This window comes from Scardinius erythrophthalmus (genome assembly GCF_964197995.2).
Source record: "Scardinius erythrophthalmus genome assembly, chromosome: 21".
NCBI lineage: Eukaryota > Metazoa > Chordata > Actinopteri > Cypriniformes > Leuciscidae > Scardinius > Scardinius erythrophthalmus.
In genome coordinates this window covers 35926127-35950532 of record NC_138241.1, presented here as the reverse complement: position 1 = coordinate 35950532, position 24406 = coordinate 35926127, and the positions used below count along the sequence as shown (strand labels likewise).

Genomic DNA, 24406 nt, shown 5'->3' with positions numbered 1-24406 from the left:
TTTTGAAAGATGTGGTGAAACCTTTTCTGTGGAATTGTTTATTTTTGGTTTTAAATATGCTAGAGAGAAAAGATTTCATTGTCAGTTGTTGAATTTTATCATAGGCAAGGCTAAACTAGCAATTTATCTGAGTAGAAAGAAAAAAATTGAAGATAATGTAGAACAAAATGTAGTTGAGCTTCTTTTTAATATGGTACAGGCAAGAATCTTGATTGATTTTAACTATTATAAATTTGTTGATGATCTCGATACCTTTGTTAATATTTGGTGTTGCAATAGTGCCCTGTGTTGTCTGTTTGAAAATGAAGTAGAATTTTTCTTTTTGTGAACTTTGTTATGATCTGATTGATAAATGTTTATGATTGTAATTTAATTCTTGAAAAGTGTATTAAAGTTTTTGTAAAATTAAAAAAAACCTCTCTCTCTCTCTCTCTCTCTCTCTCTCTCTCTCTCTCTCTCTCTCTCTCTCTCTCTCTCTCTCTCTCTCTCTCTCTCTCTCTCTCTCTCTCTCTCTCTCTCTCTCTCTCTCTCTCTCTCTCTCTCTCTCTCTCTCTCTCTCTCTCTCTCTCTCTCTCTCTCTCTCTCTCTCTCTCTCTCTCTCTCTCTCTCTCTCTCTCTCTCTCTCTCTCTCTCTCTCTCTCTCTCTCTCTCTCTACTCTGATCCCTGTTTACTCCTGCACTCTTTCTGTCACTCACACTAATCAAGCGCCTGTTATATTTTTATACTTTTCCTTAACATTGTTTTAGAAAGTAAAGTATTCATTAAAAGTAGTTAAAATTGTAATTTAAGTGAAATTACTGAACTTAAATATACGAGCTTGATAAAAATGATCATTCTAGAAGAAGATTTCAGATGGCACTGTGAACTCTTCATATATACATATTTAAATATATATATATATGTGTGTGTGTGTCTGTCTGGTGTGGGAGTAGCAGGGGTTAGTTGAGTGTGACTGTGTGTGAGTGCGACTCTGTGTGTGTGTGTGTGTGTACGTATCTGGTGTGAGTGTGACTGTGTGTGTGTTTGTGTGTGTGTGCGTGCACGTGTCTGGTGTGAGGGTGACTGTGTGTGTGTGTGTGTGTGTGTGTGTGTGTCTGGGGTTAGTTGAGTGTGTGTGAGTGTGACTGTGTGTGTGTGTGTGTGTGTGTGTGTGTGTGTGTGTGTGTGTGTGTGTGTGTGTGTGTGTGTATGTGTGTGTGTGTGTGTGTGTGTATGTGTGTGTGTGTGTGTGTGTGTGTGTGTCTGGGGTTAGTTGAGTGTGTGTGAGTGTGACTATGTGTGTGTGTGTGTGTGTGTGTGTGTGTGTGTGTGTGTGTGTGTGTGTGTGTGTGTGTGTGTGTGTGTGTGTGTGTGTGTGTGTGTGTGTGTGTGTGTGTGTGTCTGGGGTTAGTTGTGTGTGTGTGTGTGTGTGTGTGTGTGTGTGTGTGTGTGTGTGTGTGTGTGTGTGTGTGTATGTGTGTCTGAGGTTAGTTTGTGTTTGAGCACTGTGTGTGTGCACGTGTCTGGTGTGAGGGTGACTGTGTGTGTGTGTGTGTGTGCGTGTGTGTGTGCGTGTGTGTGTGTGTGTGTGTGCTTGTGTGTGAGACAGAGCTCGTAATAAAACAAGAACCAACATCAGCTCAGCTTACGGAGATGACGAACTGAGGGATCTGAAATGTTGTAAAAGCGACGCAGAGATGATGGTCTTTTATCCCTCAACAGGAGAGAGAGTGTTTTATTGATCAGATAAACTATGATGTTTCTCTATAACAGAGTTCACTGTAAAGCTGATCTACTGTAACAGTCATATTCAGTTGTGTTATTTAACCACTAGAGGGCCAAAAGTTACACAGCATACCTTTAATATGAGAATAATTTCACAACAACAACAAAAAAAAGATCTTAATGGTCCTTCACGAGTTCACATCTACATATAATTAGTACAATAAGTTTATGCGTATTTGGCGTGCTGTCCGGGGGGAGGGCTCCGAGCCCGGAGTTAGGCCCGAACCCAGAGTACTCCCCCCAGTTGGTAAGTGTAGATGGAACTGGAAGTGAGGAGATGGGGTGGAGGGGGGATGCTGACAAACTTTCAATGAACAGAGATAGGTCTGCTGTGAATTTATACTCTGTCATTGAGTTGATTACTGATTAATCTCCAGCTGTGCATAATTTGGTTAATTATCTGAACCTGCTCCTCCCGAACTTTGTTAAATAAAACATCATATATTAAAAAACGTTTTGACTGAAAATTGTGTCATATTTCTTTAACGTGAATATCACTTTATTTAAATATTTAAGATATGTAATATGTTTCAGAACAGCTTATCTTTAGCCAGTTTGTGTGATTTAAAAGCAGTTTTTAATCTATGAAATAAAACTGATATGCAACGCTTGACACTTTTTAGTCATACAGATGATCACTTATCAATGTCTCACAGCATCGTCAGAAAGTACTTTAATCCCCGTAGGCCACATTTCTTTCTCTTTATGATAAAAAACAGCAACTTTCTTCTTTGATTTCGGGGTGAATGTGAGTCAGGCTTCATGAGATTCTCACACACACACACACAGACACGTTTTTATCCTCTTCTTTGTCGTCTTGGACACTTTCACAGCCTTCAAAAGCTTCCCATGGCGCATCTTCCCCTCAGAAGACAACGTTTCTCTTTCTCTTTCTCTCTCACTCGTTTCTCGGATCACAACACAGAAGAAACATCCACCAACACAGAAGGCCAGTTAGAGCATGTAATGAAATGTCTCATTCATAACGCAAATATGCCAGCATGAAACCATCACCACAACAATTCCCAGCTCACCTTGAAAACACAACGAGAAAAAGCCGTTTCAGAAAGGTCTGTGCAATGCTGAAGTGTTTGTAGGTTACCTGAGAGAGCATTGCACACGTGTGTTGGTTCATCTTTAGGGAAACACTCTTTCAAACATTCCCCAAAGATAGACCATCGGGGGGGCTTTAGTACAGACTACAGCTGTGTGTCGAAGTCTAGTGAACTTCCTCACAATAAACATCACAACAGCGCACATCAAGTTCAAACTATTGCTTCTGATAGAGCTTGAGGGCCCTATCTCGCACTCAGTGCATTTGACTTTGTACAGCGACGCATGTATCATTCCTCTTTTGCACCCGACGCACAGCAGACTTTTCCCTCCACAGACACATGTCGGTAAATTAGGGAATGAACTTGCGCTCCCGGGGGCGGATCAGTGAAAAGAGGAGGCGTGTTCCAGCGCAAACGTTCCCTGGTGCTATTTTGCAGTTTCAGAAAACAATTCCTCCACAGACCAGGAGAAACCTCGTCTAAAGTCAGCGGCGCGTTCAGATGCTGTTTTAAGGGCGCATGCTTGGCCATAATGTAGCGTGTGCACAACGCACACACACTTTGCTTCTCTCATCTACACACAGACGCAGCAGTTCACATTTTTGCAAACCATACATTATTACAAGGACAAATATTCCACACGAGGGAAATCATTGTTGTGTCCATGAAGATGTGAAAAAATAGGCATAAATCTATCTTACACATTTACCCAAATTATCATACGCCTGTTTAACCGAAGCTAATCTGGGTGTGTTTCTCCGTCCCCAATGTCACTTCTCTGTGTTTTACGGCCCTGATGAGAACGTCGGTCTCCTCGGCTGTGAACCGCTCCTGGCAAATCCGCCATTATAATAACGATCCGCCATGGAACAAGCGCGCCTGCTCTTAAAGGGAATGTGAGATGACGCTCTGATTGGTTTATTTCACGTTACGCCCAAACCACACCTATGAGTAATGAAGCGACTTCAGACCAACACATTTTAGATTTGCGTCGGGCGCAAGAGTCATTTATCCCGCCGGTATAATAGCAACAGCGCCCGAGATCCGCCCTCAAAGTTACTTGTGTTTCGCGCTTGATACTTGCGTTTCAGATCGTTAAAATAGGGCCCTAAGTGTGTTGCAAAGTTGCACACATAAACCAGTGTAAAGTGCGACTTATCCATTATTGCAATGCATATGATTGTCTTAAACAAAAAGATAAATGAGATGTTGCTTTAAAATATGGCCGAAATCAGAAATCTATCGCAATTCAACAAGTTAAATAAGCAAAGACACTCTAAAACCAAATGCTTGCATCAATAATTTTTAGTTGACAACTTCTAATGAAATTATGTTCAACCAGCAAACTACATTGAGTTAGAAGAACTTAATATGTAGCATGAACATCAAATTAAAAAATTGTTGCTCAAAAAAGAAGAAAAAGAAAAGGTTGTACCAAACTAGTTGATTGGTGGCGCTGTAAATAATTTCCAGCTCAAATTAACAGACATTATAGTGGATCATTAGACATTGTAATGGTATCGTCTTAGCGGTCCCTAATTTAATAACAAATGATCGTTGCGACGGAAGCGAATCAATCAAAACTAACTTTAGCTGGAAAATAACTTTATTAAAGAACTGCTATAAAGCCAAAACAATCTCTGTTACCTTAAATTATACGCTTATCTCTGTAAAGCTGCTTTGAAACAATCTACATTGTTAAAAGCGCTATATAAATGAAGATGACTTGACTTGACTTGGATGCTAGATGTTTAACTTTAGCATTATTAAACGAGTGAGATATTACTGCTCATTGTTCATGTGATCAAAAACTTCAACATAACAGAAACTCTTTTAAATGGCAAATATAACAGCATTAAACACTGTCTTTCCCTTTGCTGGAAAAATAACAACATTTGTATAAAATAACACTTAATTCTAATATTTATTCTCTTTATCCAGTCCTGCAAAGTATCAGGAACTAGAAATCCACTGCCCAATAAAAAAAATTATTAAAACATTTCATTAAATATATATATTTTTTGCTGAAATTTTAGTTTAAATGACACACCATATTAAGCTGATATAATGATCAACATTATTATGTTAATATTACTCATCAAAATAGCGTTTGCAACTTTTAAATAAATTATAATTTTTAACTTGCAAGCATGCATTTGTTGTGGTAATAAATTTCTTTTAAAGTGTGGTAGACAGACATATTGAGTAAAATAGTACATTTGTAATTAGATTATTAAATTTATAGACTTTTTTCAGTATTGAATAAAATATAATCACATTTATACTCACTCTCTCTCTCTCTCTCTCTCTCTCTCTTGAAAGAATATTGTCATCATCGTAGTGCATTCTGGGATTGCTAACCTTTGATAACACCACAATTTCAACATGCAATAGATTGCATGCACAAAAACTGGGTAAACAGTCCATTTTAGATGAGATAAAACTAAAATATCTATGTAATAAAAGTTCTATCTTAGATTTATGATTTCATGTGGCATTCCTGAGCTCAAACAGAGCACAGAGAGACGCTCATCGGAGATTGTGATTCGCAGGGAATGCAATAATTTAATACAAATGATTTGCTAAATGCATTCATGTAAATGCACACTTATGGTGATTCCAACACTCTAAGAAAAAAAGGTAGAAAAGCTGTCACTGGGACAGTTCCTTTCAAAAGGGTTCTAATATGTACCAGTACTAATATGTACACTTTTGGTACTAATATGTACCTTTGAGGGACTAATATGCACTCTTTGGGTACAAAGGTGTACCTTTTGAAAAGGTACCGCCACAGTGACAGCTTTTCTACCTTTTTTTCTGAGAGTGAACACATGCAGCATTAAACACATTACGTTGTTGCCTACCTTTGTGTTGGAAACGTGTGTATTATTCCTGCAAGTGTTTGATTTCAATCACAGCAACCGCAACAGCGCCTCAGAGCTTCACGAGGAAAACGTACAAGAGAAAACGGAAATCTTTTAACAGGGAAAAGCTCCACTTAGGCGGCAAACCTGCCAAATGAATTAGCATTTTTTATTAGGTTTTGCATTATTTTTCAGCAGCTCATGTAATTGGTTTTCCCTGCGCTGAAATGGTTTGAGGGTGAATATAAAACTCAGCTCTGTGTTGAAAATAGCATTTTTCATTTGAATTGCAAACCGTCTATTCTGCATTGCCTCGCTCGGGAGGGACGAAACGTATTAAAATGTGCAGGAGTGTGTGTGGCTCGGGAGTGTGAGACCTGTTAGCAAGCTTCACAAGAGCGTTTTCATCTCAACGCCGGTTTAATTCCTGCCATTGTGACGCCCCCAGGTGGCGGACGGGTTCAAGCCTCAGTATTACACGTAATATATAAAGAAACATCTCGCATGCCACACACAAACATTCATGCACCTGCCGAGACAATATATGTGCATATATATACACACACCACATTTATGAAACTCTTTGCATGCTTTTTTAGGAGGCAAATCAATTACTTTAGAATTGGGAGAAAGAAAGAGCGACGTGTCAGAATGATACAAAGAGTGTGTCATCTCACACAACCAGTTATCAGGCTCACGTGGGCCTAAACATGTTTATAAAAAGAAACGCACACTATCTGCGAGTAATAAGGCTGTTTCTCGGCCGGATCTGCTCTCGATGAGTCAGCGAGCGCTGATGGAGGATCAGGTGTGAGCCAGAAGATGTGTGAAAGTTAGCGATGGAGAAAAGACATCTTCAGCTATTTTAGGGATGAGTGAGTAAAAGAGACAAACAGGGACATAATATGAAGCATTAAAAGTCAGACATTAAAAGTTTCTTGAACTGGTTTTGTTATAAGCTTTAAATGCATCAAAACAGGCCTATATTACTTTCGTAACTCATATTCCTGCCCTTATTGTTAATTATTTATCCAGTCTGGTGCGAAACACCCACAATCAAATGCTATCAGCGATGATAATCTCAAAATGGCAAAATATATCAGCCCTTGTGAGGGTTTTATCACTACTTTAAAATCAGGGTACAAAAAATATATATATATATTTTACCACACTTATCAATGGCAGGTGAATTGGGACACACACCAAAAAAACATTACTGACCATGAAACTGTATTTTATAGAAGCTTGTTTCCGCCACTGAATAATAAATAAATAATAATTGCGACTTTTTATCTTACAATTCTGACTTTTTTTCTCACAATTGCAAGATATGAAGTCGCAATTCTGAGAAATAAAGTCGCAATTGCGAGATGTAAACTCGCAATTGTGAGATAAAAAGTCGCAATTAACTTTTAAAATGTTTTATTTTGTGGCGGAAACAAGCTTCCATAGTTTTTAGCATATTTATTATTATTATTTAAAATAAACAAATAATACTGGTCATAAATGTTTAATACTAAGAATGAATGAATGAATGAATGAATGAATGAATGAATGAATGAATGAATGAATGAATGAATGAATGAATGAATGAATGAATGAATGAATGAATGAATGAATGAATGAATGAATGAATGAATGAATGAATGAATGAATGAATGAATGAATGAATGAATGAATGAATGAATGAATGATTATTTATGCTGGCCATTAAACAGAATTTTGCATATTTGTTATTATTATTATTGCCGTTGTTGTTGTTTTATTTAAAAAATAATAATAATATGGCCATAAATATTTATCATGGACCATGAAACCATATTTATTATTATTATTTAAAATAAATGACTAAATAATATTGCCCATAAATATTTATTACAGACCATGAACTGTATTTTGTATTTTTTTTTACTTATGTATTTATTTATTTAAAATAAATAAATAATACTGGCCATAATTATTTATTACTGACCATGAAACTGTATTTTACATATTTGTTATTATTATTATTATTATTATTTTAATTTATTTAATTTAAATACATTAATAAATACTGGCCACATTACTGACCATGAAACTATACTGTGCCGTAATAATTATTATATTATATTATTACATAAAATAAATAATAATTATTATTATTCATACAATTAATCATGGATTTTAATTAATTAAAAGATAAATATATTTTTGTCTGTGTCAAATTACTTTTTCATTCAAATTAGAGTTTTTCTCTTGCATGTGGACGGTGTTAACCTTCGACCCTGCTTGTAATGTTTCTGACCGTAAATCTCTCATGCTGATAAAGTGTGTGTCTGTGTTTGTCAGGATTATCATCAGACCTGAACACGAGGACAGTTCTCTTAATAAACCTCCCTCTGCGACTCCAGCAATACGCCTGTGTGTTCACACATCTCCTGTGTGTCATGACAGTCATCAACCCAGCAGGACACACACACACACACACACACACACACACACACACACACACACACACACACACACACACACACACACACACACACACACACACACACACACACAGGATGTGGCATGACATAATCTGAAAACTTCAGCGTTAAAACCCAGTAACTCCACCGCGAGGGCTGTGTGTCAGAATCTGTGCATGTGCAACTATACAACTAATGTGATATACACTGTCAAAACCCATGAGCTCCCTATCTAGACAGCATTTCAAGACATCATAGGTGCACTCCTGATACAAAGAATGTTTAGAAAGCATATGTTTGGCACTATAACATGGTCAGCAAACAAAAATATGTTTTAAGAACATTTTGCTAATGTATCTATTAAATGAATAGTTCACTTAAAAATCAAAATTCCGTCATCATTTACTCAAATATTTTGAAAATGTTATTTCTTAATGTTCTATGAACATTCAAAATGTCCTTTTGTTTTCTTAGTTATTTGAACATTGAGGAAACATTCCATTTCATCATTCTTCAAACATTATGTGCCACAACTGTTACTTTTGAATGTTCTCTGAACCATAGGCGCCGATTTATGTTTTCCTCCGTGGGTGCTCATGGGCGTACGCCCTTTAAAAAAAAAAAATCAATTTTTTTGCACTTCAGAACCTTAGGAAATGGACAGCGGCCGACACTTAACAGTGTTAAATTTGAAAAATACTGTTCGATAGAACTGCTTGGTTTGTTACCACAGAAACAGTTATCTGCGTTCTTCCTCCGCGATAAAGTTCCGCATTTGCGGCTATCCAACACGAAAATGCATGCAGCAAAGCCTTTCACAACATTGTTTTCTTCAGTTTTGTCGACAACTTTACCATCTAGCTATTCTTTTCTTCAACTCCTCAGCATCCATCTCGACGACTGCAAGCAGATCGCGTGCGCGCGCGGTTATGATGACTTTTTAAAAGTTGGGAGGGCGTGGGCACAAATAAACTGATGTGGATTTTAAATTATTATTTTTTTAACTTGAAATACGGGCATATTTTTGTAGATGTGTTCCTAAAGATGTGCATATATTTGTACGTTTGCACATGATTGTTTTAAACCCATGTTTAGACCCGTGTTTCCCCCGTGTCCGACCCGACCCGCACCCGTTTGAGCAAAATTTGCGGGTAGGCTACCCGAACCCGCGCAGGACTCTGTCACACAAGTCCACACAGTAAAAATTAGATTTGTTAACTCACCATTGCGGTTAATTCTTCAGAAGGAACAGAATTAAAAGAACTGCGCTCACGGCCGGATTAACAATTTCCTGTGCCCTGGGCAACAAGACTCAAGGCCCCCCGTAGTTAGGGGGGTTCGGGGGCATGCTCCCCCGAGAAAATTTGGATTTCTCTGACCTACATATGTGCAATTTAGGACTTTTGAAGGCCAAAAAATTATAAGAAATAGGCTCTCTTTAAAACCTTGTCATTAGATTATTTGTCTGCTCTCTCCTTATCTTCATATTTCTTATTCTCTCAGTATTCTTATAGGCCTACTTCTACCTCTCCTAAAGCTGAACTTTGACTGATAGTCTTTTCATTTTCGTCTGTGTCAATGACGAAAATAAACATAGGCTCAACTGATATTTATACGTTTTATGAATCATTTTCTTAGACATGTTAATTTACTCAAGGCTACCAGGAAAGCTGTATAGCTGTAAAGTCAGTATTGACATTAGGAACCTTCTGCAAGCTTTGGAATTTGAAAACGTCTGTTTTTAAATGTTAAAAGTAATTTTAAATAATACAAATTATAGACTACGATTACCGCAGTTGGTGGATTTGGCAGATGTTCCCTTAAGCATCGTGCGCTCTAACGCGTCAAAGCATTCTCAGGTATAATTATGCAGCATTAATGCACGAATGATTTTGAACGAATATTTCATCATGTCGATATACAATGGTGACATAATGTTAAAACTAATCTTGCTATTGATATCTTTGTTAGACTACCGACCCTATAGAACAAATGTCCGGCTAATATCGAAACTGAAACGAACTTTACCGCGCTCAACCAGCGTCGCTGGCGTTCAGCTGGGAGGCAGGAAAGTCGCGTGAACCCGCGTAGATGCACTTTATGCAGTGAAGAAGATCGTAAAGAGTTTGATAACTTTATTAAATTTCTGTGTATTTCCTACCTGTCAGGGCCCCCTAGATGTCATGGGCCCCTGGGCAAGTGCCCAGTTGCCCTAATGGTTAATCCGGCCCTGACTGCGCTGCAGCTGCGTACAGAGCAGGGTCACTAAAGAGGCTTTTCATCCGAGAAACGCTGTGATTGGTGGATAGGATATGGAGCAGGCGATACCATAGATATCTATGGGCGATACTACTCGACTGACTGCGACATAACAAATCACAGTGTGACAGACGCTTCACATATCACCGACTGCAATGATTAATTTTAAATGAATGTAGACAGAGCGCCTACTGGCAGTCTGGCACACGTGGGTGCTCGGTATTTTCCGTGGGTGCTCGGTATTTTCCGTGGGTGCTCGAGCCCCGGAGCACCCACGGTATCGGCGCCTATGCTCTGAACATTCCGAAACACAGAGTAACATTTAAAAATGGCCAGACAAAGTTTTGAGAACATTATCAAAGACCAGATAACTTTGAATGAAAGTTATTAATGTTTATTGGAAGTTATTAATGCTATTGGAAGAATGTTCCCTGTAAACTTTAAGATATAATAACATTTAAGCGTTTAAGCCGTGTCCACCAAAGCATTTTTTCATGCGGCTGGCGTGTTTTTTCAATTGTTTTCAATGGGAGCGCCGCGTTTTTAAATGCCATGAACGTAGCGAGGCGCTGAGCGTTTTTTTCACACTGAAGCGCCGAGCGCTCTGCGTTTTTTACAAGTCGCCGAGAGTTGAAGAATGTTCAACTTTGGGTAAAACGCTGCTCTCATCACTGTCACTTTTTACCCAACCAACCAATCACAGTGGAGGAGGGGCGGGACTAATACCACACCGACCAACCGCCACATTCATGCTTGTACAAAATCAACAGACGACAACAACAAGCATAATAACGGAACAAAATCATTTAAAACAAGAGCCAGAAAAAATACATTACATTGTATCAACATTTTAATATAGAATCAACACAGAAACAAAATATGTGTGAAATGAGATACTAGTAACACTTTCGCGGATATTCCGTATCATAACAAGCAAAATGTCTCAACTGAAAAAAACGCAACGCCACCAAAACGCTCTCAAGCGCCCACAGCTAGGCTAAAAACGCTTTGGTGGACACACGGCCTTAGGGTCAGTAAGATTAATACTTTGTTCAGCAAGGATGCATTAAACTGATCAAAAGTAAAGACATTTATGATATTACAAAAGATAAGATTCTATTTCAAATAAATGCTGTTCTTTTGAACTTTCCATCCAAGAATCCGGAAAAATAAAATGCATCACATATCAAAAATATGAATCAGCACAACTGTTTTCAACATTGATAATAATCATAAATGTTTCTTGAGCATCAAATCATCATATTAGAGTGATTTCTGAAGGATCATGTGACACTGAAGACTGGAGTAATGATGCTGAACATTCAGCTTTGATCACAGGAATAAATTACACTTTACTGTATATTCACATAGAAAACAGATGCTTTACATTATAATAATATTTCACAATTTTTAACTGTATTTTTGATCAAATAAATGCAGCCCTGGTGAGCAGAAGAGCATCTTTTGAATGGTATATCCTTCAAGAGAAGGAAATTAGAAAAGATTTATCAGAAAATATGTTGATTGTACTTCATTCAATATATATTTTTTTTATTAATATAAGGTTAAAATTTGATTATGCCAGTGTAGGTATTTCAAATCAGACGCTTATGAGGTTCCATTGTGGTTACAATATACTTATATCAATTAAGGCGAGACACTACAGGCAAAAGCAGTGTTTTTTCATGCATCTGTTAATTTTGAGATTTTGGGCATTTTATAAAGTGTTTTTTCAGACTAGTGGACAGAAAACATCCAAAAAACACGTTTAACTGTATCTTTTAGAGCACTCTATCTATTTGTGTATGTAGATTTCAATTACAGTGCAAATCTCCACTTCTTCATACACCAAACTTTATCTATATTCTGAAGGTTTTTACAGAGGGGTTTGTTCATATATAATTTTCCTGATTTTATACAACATTTTATTCCTAAGAAAATGGGGATTTATATATATATATATATATATATATATATTCAAAGAATTTTGAACCTGACTTCATCCAATGTTCAGATTTTTATTCTAGAAATGTATGCAAATTATTAATAATTGCAACATTTTTTGAAATGTTGTTTAAATATGCAAATGAGGCATTATCTAATTAAATATGCATACAACACCTCATTTCCATATTTAAACATAACATTTCGAAAAACTTGTAACACAATTTTTTTTTGCAATTATTAATGTAATCAATCAAATGGTGAAGTATGGTGTTTTTTTTTACCCTATTCACCTGTGGTGAATCTACTAAACCTTAAATATTAAAATATTGATATAAAGGTTATGATGGCTTCTGTGAAGGTGTGAGACAGCGAGGTTTGGGAACAGAACTATTCCATCAGTTCCGCATGGTTTCCGACACACTGCACATGAGGCTAATCCTGAGCGACGGCACGTTTTCCCACAGGGAAGTAAAGTGAAAACACACAAACAAAACACCTCGAGATCCTCCTCCACTCGACTCCATACAGCCGCGCAATCAAACACAGACGAATCAATCCAACATTTCCATATCCTCCACATATTACTGCTCATTTAACTGGCAAACAGGAAAACCTTGATCAAAAGGACGAGAGCTAAACGATTATCTGAGGAAAGACAAACGCCAGCGTCTGCAAACAGAAAAGGCCTGTGCTCTTTGCTTTAAGATTTAAAGCTCTCTCTCTTCCAGACGGCCTGTTCACTGGTCAATATCTCACAGTCATGATGTTCCCTGTCTTTTAATTACCTGATGTGCACTAGGAAGTGACACTCTCCCCCCTCAGTGCGCAAACATCACTATCGCTCATCAAACTGCTGAACAGCCAAACAAACTTTTGCATTATTTTCCTGTTATCTCTGTAAAGCTGCTTTGAAACACTCTGTATAAATAAAGCTGACTTGACTCATAGTTACTGTTAGTGATATGAACAAGCCCTCAACATGAATGTTCACTCACTCACTCACTCACTCACTCACTCACTCACTCACTCACTCACTCACTCACTCACTCACCTCGGCTTGTAAATCGCTCGTTATGATATATATCACCAAATACTGGATTCAATATTTTTTGTCAACTTGTTTTCTTTCAGTTAGGTTTTTTTTTTGCAACTGATTGATCGTAGGCCTCATTGATCTGAGGATAAAGTTAATCTTGTGTGTGTGTGTGTGTGTGTGTGTGTGTGTGTGTGTGTGTGTGTGTGTGTGTGTGTGTGTGTGTGTGTCTCTGAGAGATTTTAGGAGAGCGCTGCTCACATTATCTTCAGAAAATGCACATTTAGCATCTCGCCGCCTTTGAGACACAAATGCTTTCTCATCAACTCTTTAAACGCTTCAACGTCACTTCGTCACTCGACTCTTCCTCATTTCTCAGCTTCAGCCCGAGACGCACACATACATAATGAATGAATGACTTAATTGAATGAAAACTAGAGCTTCTTCAGAGGGTGTAAATGTTTGATGAGGCCCATCAGATCGTTAATGAGGGTGATAATACACACGCTTAATGACAAAAGACAAGTTTTCGGCAGATATCGAGACATGTTTACATTCACCGTCAGAAAGACAATTAAAAGTGTAACATTTCAACTGGCAAATGAAGTCATATAAACGTGTAAAGTATTTGCTCAGAGGGCACAATTACACTTAACTGAACACACAGTATTAGGGGAGGTTGAATGTGTTTTCAGTGTGTGTTGTTTCGAGTCCCCGTGAGACGTGATTGTTTGATATTGTGCACATCTGCAGCTGGGATCACACAGATACAGGCATTAATGTGTTATAATCCAGTTTCTGCCGCCTGTGTTTGTTCAGGCTTCATTCCCCTCTTCCAAACCCACCTCTATTCTAACAGGAGTTGTTTGCGTGTGTGTGTGTGTGTGTGTGTGTGTGTGTGTGTGTGTGTGTGTGTGTGTGTGTGTGTGTGTGTGTGTGTGTGTGTGTAAATATGTACTCAGTAAATGCTACAGATAAGGGTGGGCAGAGACTGAGCCGTCTGTGTGTGGAGACTGACTGCCAACTGATGGGACGTTTCCATCACTAAAGCTGGAGGAGAAACTCTGAATTCATCAGGGCTGTAAACAAAGCTTTAGCTTGGAGGAAAAGAGACGGGATGTATTCAATATTTCAGCTGTGAGGGAGAGCAAACACCAAATTCAGTTTGTTACACCTGCAAGTGGGGACAGAATCTACAGGATAGACATATTTCATGCAAAAAAAAAAAGAAAAAGAAAAAAGTATTTTGCATACATATTGTACTGTATATATATCTTAGAAATAAAATAAAATTCTTATTTGCATTATAAAATGTAATATAAAATATATAGAATGAGAATAATAAATACATATACATTTTTGTTTGTTTTTTAAGGAATGATTATAAATTAATATATAATATAAAAATAAACAACAACAACAATGATGATGATTAATATATGATATAAAATACATACATAATATATATATATATATATATATATACACACACACACAATAAAACAACAATACAAATAATAATAATAACAGTAATATGATTATACTGCACGTTTTATAAAAATATGAAATTATTATTTATATTATAAAAAATATAATATAAAATATATACAATAGTAATAATAATAAATACATTATATATATATATATATATTCTAAAATTACCATAATAGAATAGAATAGAATAGAATATGTGTGTGAGTCAGAGAGTGTGTGTATGTGTGTGAGAGTGTGTGCGAGAGAGTGAGAGTGTGTGTGTGAGCGTGTGTGTGTGTGTGTGTGTGTGTGTGTGTGTGAGCGTGTGTGAATGTTTACGGGACACCTCTCGTCCCGAGAGAGCAAAGCATCCGAGCGGTAACTAACCTTCACGAGAATCACTGTAATATTACGCCTGAGAGTGAAGCAGATCGCAGCCAGAAGCCTTATCTATAATGAAGATCAGGAATACTGCACTTCTGCTTCCTGGTGGAGGTGATACTGAGGTTATGAAGAACGAGAGAGAGAGAGAGAGAGAGAGAGGGTTTTATGGGTTGTTGTCAGGGCGTTGCTATGGTGTGCTGTAGAACTGCAAAACTAATCATTAAAAGACATGATTCAAAAACCCACGGAATCTTATTCCTGAATGTCAGCGATTCAGAGAGATCAGAGAGAGCCGTTGTCATGAAACAGCTTCACAAACAGTGTTTACAACCACACAGGCATTGAAAATCATGCTTTTCCCCATTATTGTTGAATCACGGAAGCTACACCAGTTACTTTTGCCAAGAGATTTCTATTTATAATTTTATACCTGTATCAGACAGAGAGAAATGGGCATAGCAGAATAAGGCTATAGGTGAGGAGGTCTTCATTCCAGATTTCTCTGTTCCCCATTTCTCTAGTCTATGCCCTCACCCCATCATGCCAGCTGTAAATGGTTTTCTCCTTCCTCTCACCATCATGCTTCTATGTTTCTCTAAGGCGGTACAGTAAGATTGAGCTTATATACACCACTGAGGGACTTTCAACTTCCTTGTAAGGTACAAAAACATGTTGCTTATGTTTAAAAATGGAACGTATACCTCATGCTTACACATGGTACGTACACTTTCCATATTAAGAAACTATTTCTCAGTGTATACAATAGTGGTACATTTGCATCAGTTGAAAAGCATTTCTATCCTTGTAAAGAACATGCCAACTGAAGGATCATCATTAGATGAACATCTTGTCACGGTTCATGAGTGCGCTGCTTCCTGCTTGTCTCGTGCATTTGTTATTGTTGTCTGTGTGCCATGTGCGTGTGTGTGTGGGTGTCACCGTATCAATTATCAATCATCTCATCTGTAATCAGCTCGGCGCCAGCTGCCACTCATCTCCAGTTCCTTTAAAGACTCACTGAATTCTTCTCTCATTGTCAGATCGTTGGTCGATGTTTGTGCTGTGTTTCCTGTTTCCCGTGAGTTGGTTTCTTCCTGGAGTCCTGTGCTGTGTGTTCTTCGTGTCTGGATCCTGTCTTCACCTTCACGCCGTTTCACCGCCGGATTCATCGCGACCATCTAGTCCCTGTGCCACCCTGCTTCAGCCGTCTGACCCTCACCATCTGCCTGCATCTGAACTTCTGTGTTTAAGTGTTTAATAAACATACATTCTTGAGATCGCCTGCATTTGCTTCCTTTTTCCAGTGCGTCATGACAGAACGATCTGACCAATCGATGGGAGCAGCAGGCGAGACCCAGATATCGATGGAAGCTTTCATCGGCACGAGCATTCAACGAATGGACGCTCAAGAGGAGGGGCTTAACAACAACGGACGTGCCATACAGGCACTGGTGGCGCAGGTGTCCGAGCTAACCCAGCAAATTCAACATCTGCGCATGCCCACTGCACCACCCACGCCGTTCGTGCCCCCCGTTCCTGCTGATCCGCTCTCCCAGTCCGAGCCTCGTATGCCAGTTCCTGAGAGGTATGCTGGAGAACCTGATTATTGTCGTGCTTTCATTACCCGTTGTGAGATGCATTTCGCCCTACAGCCACGCACGTTTGCCACGGAAACTTCTAAGGTGGCATTTGTCCTCACTCTCCTGACTGGGAGGGCGGCCCTTTGGGGCACGGCGGTGTGGGCGAATAGAGACCCTTGCTGCACGTCGTTCCAGGCACTCGCGGAAGCCATGAAGAGCGTCTTCGACCGCGCGGCGGCCGGGAAGGAGGCTGCTAGGAGGCTGGCGGAACTCAGACAGGGTAATCACTCTGTATCAGACTACGCCATTGAGTTCCGCACCCTGGCCGCCGAGTGCCAATGGAACGACACGGCGCAGTGGGACATGTTCCTGCATGGGCTGGCTGACCGCGTACATCAGGAGATCTACGCCCTGGACCTCCAGACGACCCTCCATGGTCTGATAGAGCTGGCGTTGCGGGTGGACTCCAGGCTTGGCCGGATGAGTCGACGCGCGCCAACCGAACGTCCAGTCCACTTCCTTGACTTCCCGAGGTCCAGCGGCACCGACGCGGTCAGCCCCATCCACGACACCGAACCCATGCAGGTGGGAAGAGCTCGGCTTTCCCGGGAGGAGAAGGAGAGGCGGAGATCCCTGGGCCTTTGTTTGTACTGTGGAGGATCTGGACATTTTCTGAACACGTGTCCATTAAAAGGCCCAGCCCGGCAGTAACTATGAGGCTACTGTCGGGTGGGATCTCCGCTGCTAAGACCTCAGGAATACCATCAGCGACATCTACTCTCCTCCCGGTTAGACTTAGATGGTCGCATCACCAACACCACTGTCATGCACTCTTGGACTCAGGGGCCGAAGGTAATTTTCTGGATCATCACTTCGCCATCAAACACCACATTCCTCTACAACCACTCACCCAACGCATCTCTGTCCACGCACTCAACGGCCAAGACCTCCCTGTTATCACCCTGTCCACTGCTCCTCTCACACTCACCACCTCCGGAAACCACACTGAAACCATCACCTTCTACATCATGGACTCCCCCCTGGCCCCCATAGTACTTGGACACCCCTGGCTCACTCAACACAATCCCAAAATAGACTGGCAACACAGAACTATCAATGAGTGGAGCACTGAATGTCATAAGTCTTGTCTTTTGTCTGCCTGTTCGTCTGTTTCCGTGTCTGTCTTACAGGAGAAAGCAGCGGACTTGTCAACCGTGCCCGAGGAGTACCACGACCTGAAGGAGGTGTTTAGTAAGTCTCGAGCTGCTTCTCTTCCTCCTCATCGTCCCTACGACTGTTCTATAGATCTACTGCCAGGTAAATCTCCGCCGAAGGGCAAGTTGTATTCACTTTCTGCTCCAGAAAGGGAGGCCATGGAGAAATATATTTCTGATTCTCTGGCAACCAAGTTCATTCGCCCTTCCTCTTCTCCTGCAGGGGCGGGGTTCTTTTTCGTGGGGAAGAAGGACGGATCCCTGCGACCTTGCATTGATTACCGGGGACTGAACAACATCACGGTAAAGAATACTTATCCTTTGCCGTTGATGTCTTCAGCCTTCGAGAGGTTGCAGGGAGCGACTCTCTTCACGAAACTGGATTTACGCAATGCTTATCATTTGGTCCGCATCAGGGAGGGTGATGAATGGAAGACCGCCTTTAATACCCCCCGGGGACACTTTGAATATTTGGTTATGCCCTTCGGGCTTTCCAACAGTCCAGCGGTCTTCCAGGCACTCGTCAACGACGTGCTGCGAGAAATGGTAGATCAGTTCATATATGTTTACCTGGATGACATATTGATTTTTTCTTCATCTCTCCAGGAACACGTGCAGCACCTCCGACGAGTGCTTCGGCGGTTGCTAGAGAATGGGCTTTTTGTCAAGGCGGAGAAATGCGAATTCCACGCACAGTCGGTTCAATTTTTGGGGTACGTTATCTCGTCCGAGGGGATTCGCATGGACCCTGACAAGGTTAAGGCTGTGATAGAGTGGCCAATTCCAGATTCCCGCAAGGCCCTGCAGAGGTTTCTGGGATTCGCCAACTTCTACAGACGTTTCATCCGTAATTTCAGCCAACTAGCCGCACCTCTGACCGCCTTGACCTCCTCCCGAACTACGTTCAGGTGGACAGACGCGGCTGGCTCCGCGTTTGCCAAACTCAAGGACCGCTTTGTTTCGGCCCCAATTCTCATCGCCCCTGATTCCTCACGTCAGTTCATGGTGGAGGTCGACGCGTCAGAGGTGGGGGTAGGAGCAGTGTTGTCCCAGCGTTCCCCCACGGACGAGAGGATGCATCCTTGCGCGTATTTTTCACACCGTCTGTCTCCTGCCGAACGTAATTATGACATTGGTAACAGAGAGTTGTTGGCCGTCAAACTAGCGTTGGAGGAGTGGCGCCACTGGTTGGAAGGGTCGGGGGTACCTTTTATTGTCTGGACCGATCATAAGAATCTGGAATACATTCGTACTGCTAAAAGGTTAAACTCCAGGCAGGCTCGGTGGGCACTTTTTTTCGGTCGTTTTGATTTTACTCTCTCGTACCGCCCGGGTTCCAAGAATATTAAACCCGATTCTTTATCGCGTCATTTTGATCGTTCCGAACGCCTGGTTACTCCCGAGTGCATTTTACCGGAGAGTCTATTTGTCTCCACACTCGTATGGGAGGTCGAATCGAAGGTCAAGAAGACCTTAGAAGGGGTAACGCCCCCGGTCGGGTGCCCACCGAACCGTTTATTCGTGCCGGAGGAACTACGGTCTGAGGTTATTCAGTGGGGTCATTGTTCCAACATAGCCTGTCACCCAGGAATCAATCGCACAAGGTTTTTGGTTAAGCAGCGATTCTGGTGGCCACGGATGGCCCGCGACATTCACGATTTTGTATTGGCTTGCTCGGTATGTGCCACTGGTAAGACTTCCAATCGCGCGCCAGATGGGTTACTCCAACCGCTGCCAGTCCCTTCGAGACCCTGGTCCCACATCGCTCTAGATTTTATTACCGCCCTCCCGCCCTCCCAGGGCAACACGGTTGTTTTGACCGTGGTGGACCGGTTCTCGAAGGCGGCTCATTTCATTCCCTTGCCCAAATTGCCGTCAGCCAAGGAGACAGCGGTTGCCGTCATAGACCACGTCTTTCGTTTACATGGCCTTCCGATTGACGTGGTCTCTGACAGGGGTCCCCAGTTTGTGTCCAAATTCTGGCAAGAATTCTGTAAATTACTGGGCGCAACTGTTAGCCTTTCCTCTGGTTTTCACCCTCAGAGCAATGGCCAGACCGAGAGAGCCAACCAGGATTTAGAGAGAATGTTACGGTGTTTGGTTTCCAAGAATCCGACTTCCTGGTGTCAACAACTGTCTATGGTGGAGTACGCCCACAATACGTTACCAGTGTCATCCACGGGCCTTTCTCCGTTTGAAGGTAGTGTAGGATACCAGCCACCTGTTTTTCCCAGTCTGGAATCCGAAGTCGCGGTTCCCTCTGCACACGCTTTTTTCCAGAGGTGCCACCGCACCTGGACTAGAGCCCGTGAGACTCTACTCCAGGTGGGGGCGCGCACCAAGGCTAACGCCGATCGCCACCGGTCTAAGCCTCCCGTTTACGTCGTCGGTCAAAAAGTGTGGCTTTCTACTAAGAACATTCCTCTCCGTTCCGTCTCGAATAAGTTAGCACCCAAATTCATTGGCCCGTTCACTGTCACCAAGATTATTAGTCCGGTGGCAGTCCGCCTCAATCTTCCTCCAGCGTACAGGAGGATACACCCCGTGTTCCATGTCTCCAAAATTAAGCCTGTGTTTCGATCAGCAATTAACCCGCCTGTACCGGTTCCCCCACCGCCGCATCTTGTAGATGGGGAACCGACGTATTCGGTTAACCGTATTCTGGACACCAGGCGGAGGGGACGAGGATTCCAGTACTTGGTGGACTGGGAAGGTTACGGTCCGGAGGCGAGAAGTTGGGTTCCTGCGAGAGACATACTAGATCACTCCCTTATTGATGAATTCCATCGACAGGTAAGGGAGTCTGGGGACGCCAGGAGGCGTCCCTAGGAGGGGGGGGTACTGTCACGGTTCATGAGTGCGCTGCTTCCTGCTTGTCTCGTGCATTTGTTATTGTTGTCTGTGTGCCATGTGCGTGTGTGTGTGGGTATCACCGTATCAATTATCAATCATCTCATCTGTAATCAGCTCGGCGCCAGCTGCCACTCATCTCCAGTTCCTTTAAAGACTCACTGAATTCTTCTCTCATTGTCAGATCGTTGGTCGATGTTTGTGCTGTGTTTCCTGTTTCCCGTGAGTTGGTTTCTTCCTGGAGTCCTGTGCTGTGTGTTCTTCGTGTCTGGATCCTGTCTTCACCTTCACGCCGTTTCACCGCCGGATTCATCGCGACCATCTAGTCCCTGTGCCACCCTGCTTCAGCCGTCTGACCCTCACCATCTGCCTGCATCTGAACTTCTGTGTTTAAGTGTTTAATAAACATACATTCTTGAGATCGCCTGCATTTGCTTCCTTTTTCCAGTGCGTCATGACACATCTCTGCTCAGTGAACGCGTTGCATTGCACACATACCTCTTAACAAAATACATAGCTCTCCCAGCGCTCTGCTCAGCACACATGTACAACATACTCTGACTCATAAAATACATTATGAAATTATTATGAAAATGAATAAAGATGGATGGAAAAAAAGTAACATTCTTAGTCTTCACTGTCTAACAATAATATTGATTATCACAGAATTCCTGGGATAAACATTTATAGTCCGATATAAACACTGATGTCTACGATAGCAATCAAAATAGAGTAAATCACATTTTGAAAATGTGCTTCAAATAAAGATTGTATTTATCAATTACATCGATGCACCAGTAGGTGGCGACAAGTGACTTTTTTATTTATTTTTTTTGTCATTGAATCATTCATTCAAGAGATTTGTTCAAAAATTCTGATTCATCCAATGATAAAATAAGTGAAGTCGATATTATTTATTCATTAAGAATTATTAATTATTATTATTTAAGAGTATTATTATTATTATTATTTATTATTCAAGTGATTAATTGTCTATTCAGAATTTGTTGCCAAGGCATTGCTATGCGATTGCTGTGCTGATCTGGGGGATCGCCAAGGGGTTGCTATGGTCTTCTGGGTGGTTGCTAGGGTGTTGCTATGTGGTTGCCAATTGTTTTGAGTAGTTTCTTGGTGATTTCCACGTGAAAAGCATCTCTTTCTCTCCAGCACCCGCCGGTCTCTGTAATCTTTTGGTCTCTTTATGGCTCGGGTCGCTCTTGCATTGTAAATCTGTAGGATTTTTTTTTAATAGTCCACATCTCCTCAACGAGCCTTGTGATTTGAGGTATCCTGCATGTCTGTAGGGATTGGTTACACACTGATGTTTAAAACTTACAGTAAGGGTTTTAAATATCCCTTCAGTATGAGTAACATTCAGTGAGATGCATGCCTTAGCAAAACATTGCTAATAAAAAACGGAATAAGGCCAGATGGAGAACATGAGAGTGGAGGGAAAGCAGAAATACTAAAAGAAGCTGACAAAACGAGAGAGAGAGAGACTGCTGTTGCACATTTGCATAAATGCCTGGAAAGCATCGGCGACGTCCCTTGACGAAAAGAGAATTGAGAGCGTCAGGCCGTTGATCCTCACAGAGATGAAGCTCTCTCAGCAAAACACACACACACACTCCAGATCGACTCGCAATCACAGAGCCTGCTGACGCCGATATGTGTCCAGCGCTTCACATTCAAATTCATAATGACAGAATTCAAATAAGATTTAAATCGACAATGAAGTTTCTATTCAAAACCAAATCGGAAGAAAAGCAAGTGTTCATTCATCACTAAATGAACGACTGAGATCATGAGCTTATGGGTGAATGTCACGAAACATCAGATGGATGGATGGATGGATGGATGGATGATGGATGGATCATGGATGGATGATGGATGATGGATGGATGGATGGATGGATGATGGATGATGGATAGATGGATGGATGGATCATGGATAGATGGATGGATCATGGATGGATGGATGGATGGATGGATGGATGGATGGATGGATGATGGATAGATGGATGGATGATGGATAGATGGATGGATGATGGATGGATGGATGGATGGATGGATGGATGGATGGATGATGGATAGATGGATGGATGATGGATGGATGGATGGATCATGGATGGATGGATGGATGGATGGATGGATGATGGATAGATGGATGGATGATGGATGGATGGATGGATCATGGATGGATGATGGATGGATGGATCATGGATGGATGGATGGATGGATGGATGGATGGATGGATGGATGGATGGATCATGGATAGATGGATGGATGGAGGATGGATAGATGGATGGATGGATGGATGGATGGATGGATGGATGGATAGATGGATGGATGGATGGATGGATCATGGATGGATGATGGATGGATGGATCATGGATGGATGGATGGATGGATGGATCATGGATGGATGGATGGATGGATGGATGGATGGATGGATCATGGATAGATGGATGGATGGAGGATGGATAGATGGATGGATGGATGGATGGATGGATGGATGATATATTTTATTCTAAATATTTTAATAAAATAAACATTTCAATTGATGAAATATATAAATAAATAAAAACACACACACACACACACATACACACACACATATATATTGAATATACTTTATACTTCCATATTTACATCACATTAAAAAGTAAAATGGGTTGTGAACCACCATAGACATTGACTTAATTTATCACGTTTTCATGTTATAGGCACGACAAACGAGCAAAAATTCAAAACATCGTAATGGTCCTGAACAAAGAAAGCGTCATTATCTTTGTGCAAAACATAATTTGATATTTCCGTGGTGTGATTTTGGGGGTGAAACACGAGTCAGGCACGTTCTGGAGCGATGATCATCTCGTGAGACTCAGATCATTATCACGTTTTACCAGGCGAGCAAAATAAAGCTCATTCATTAACCCCCGAAACGCTAAAAGCGGAACTAATTACGCTCCACCTTCATCAAAACGACATCATGACACCAGAGCGAGACGGACCGTGAACCGCCGAACGGACCAATGGCTTTTCAACTTTAAAAAGGCAAAAAGAAAAGAGGTCTTATCAGCATAACAAGGGCTTATCAGACAACAAACTTCTCTTCCCGTGACTTTCATCTTCTGCACTTGTTCCACTGATCTTATGAATAAATCATAAAGGCCGTACCCCCTTCGGCTCGGAGCAACGTGCGCTGTAAAACACAGAGAAGTGTTTATGGGAGATAAGAGCCAGAGAGGTTGCCTTCCCAATAACGCTTTTTATCACTCCTTGTCCTCCCCGAGCATCGACTTTTACGACGCAAACCCACGGCAGCAGAATGGATAATTAGAGGAGTTAGTGGAGTCGACATGATAGAAGAGCCCAAACAACACACCCCTTCGGTTCTGCTCTCTGCGACACGGCGTCATTCGGGGAGACATTAGCGCTTAACACCCACCGCTAAACACTGCAGTCGTGTTAAATATAAATGAGTGCTTGATTTCATCCTATCTGATGAGGTTTTCGTCAGGACCAGAAAC

The 24406-nt window shown here is 41.2% G+C and overlaps 1 protein-coding gene across 5 annotated transcripts in view; it reads right to left on the bottom strand.

Moving 5' to 3' along the window:
* The window catches only part of hs3st1l1 (heparan sulfate (glucosamine) 3-O-sulfotransferase 1-like1), a 61850-nt gene that overhangs the window by 15215 nt on the left and 22229 nt on the right, over positions 1 to 24406 (bottom strand). For 2 of the 5 annotated variants that reach the window (XM_081350689.1, XM_081350690.1), the window contains exon 2: positions 15234 to 15347. The exons of the other annotated variants lie outside the window; for them this stretch is intronic. The gene's annotated coding sequence lies outside the window, so the exon portion shown is untranslated. The remainder of the gene's footprint in view (positions 1 to 15233; positions 15348 to 24406) is intronic. 5 annotated transcript variants of the gene reach the window in all.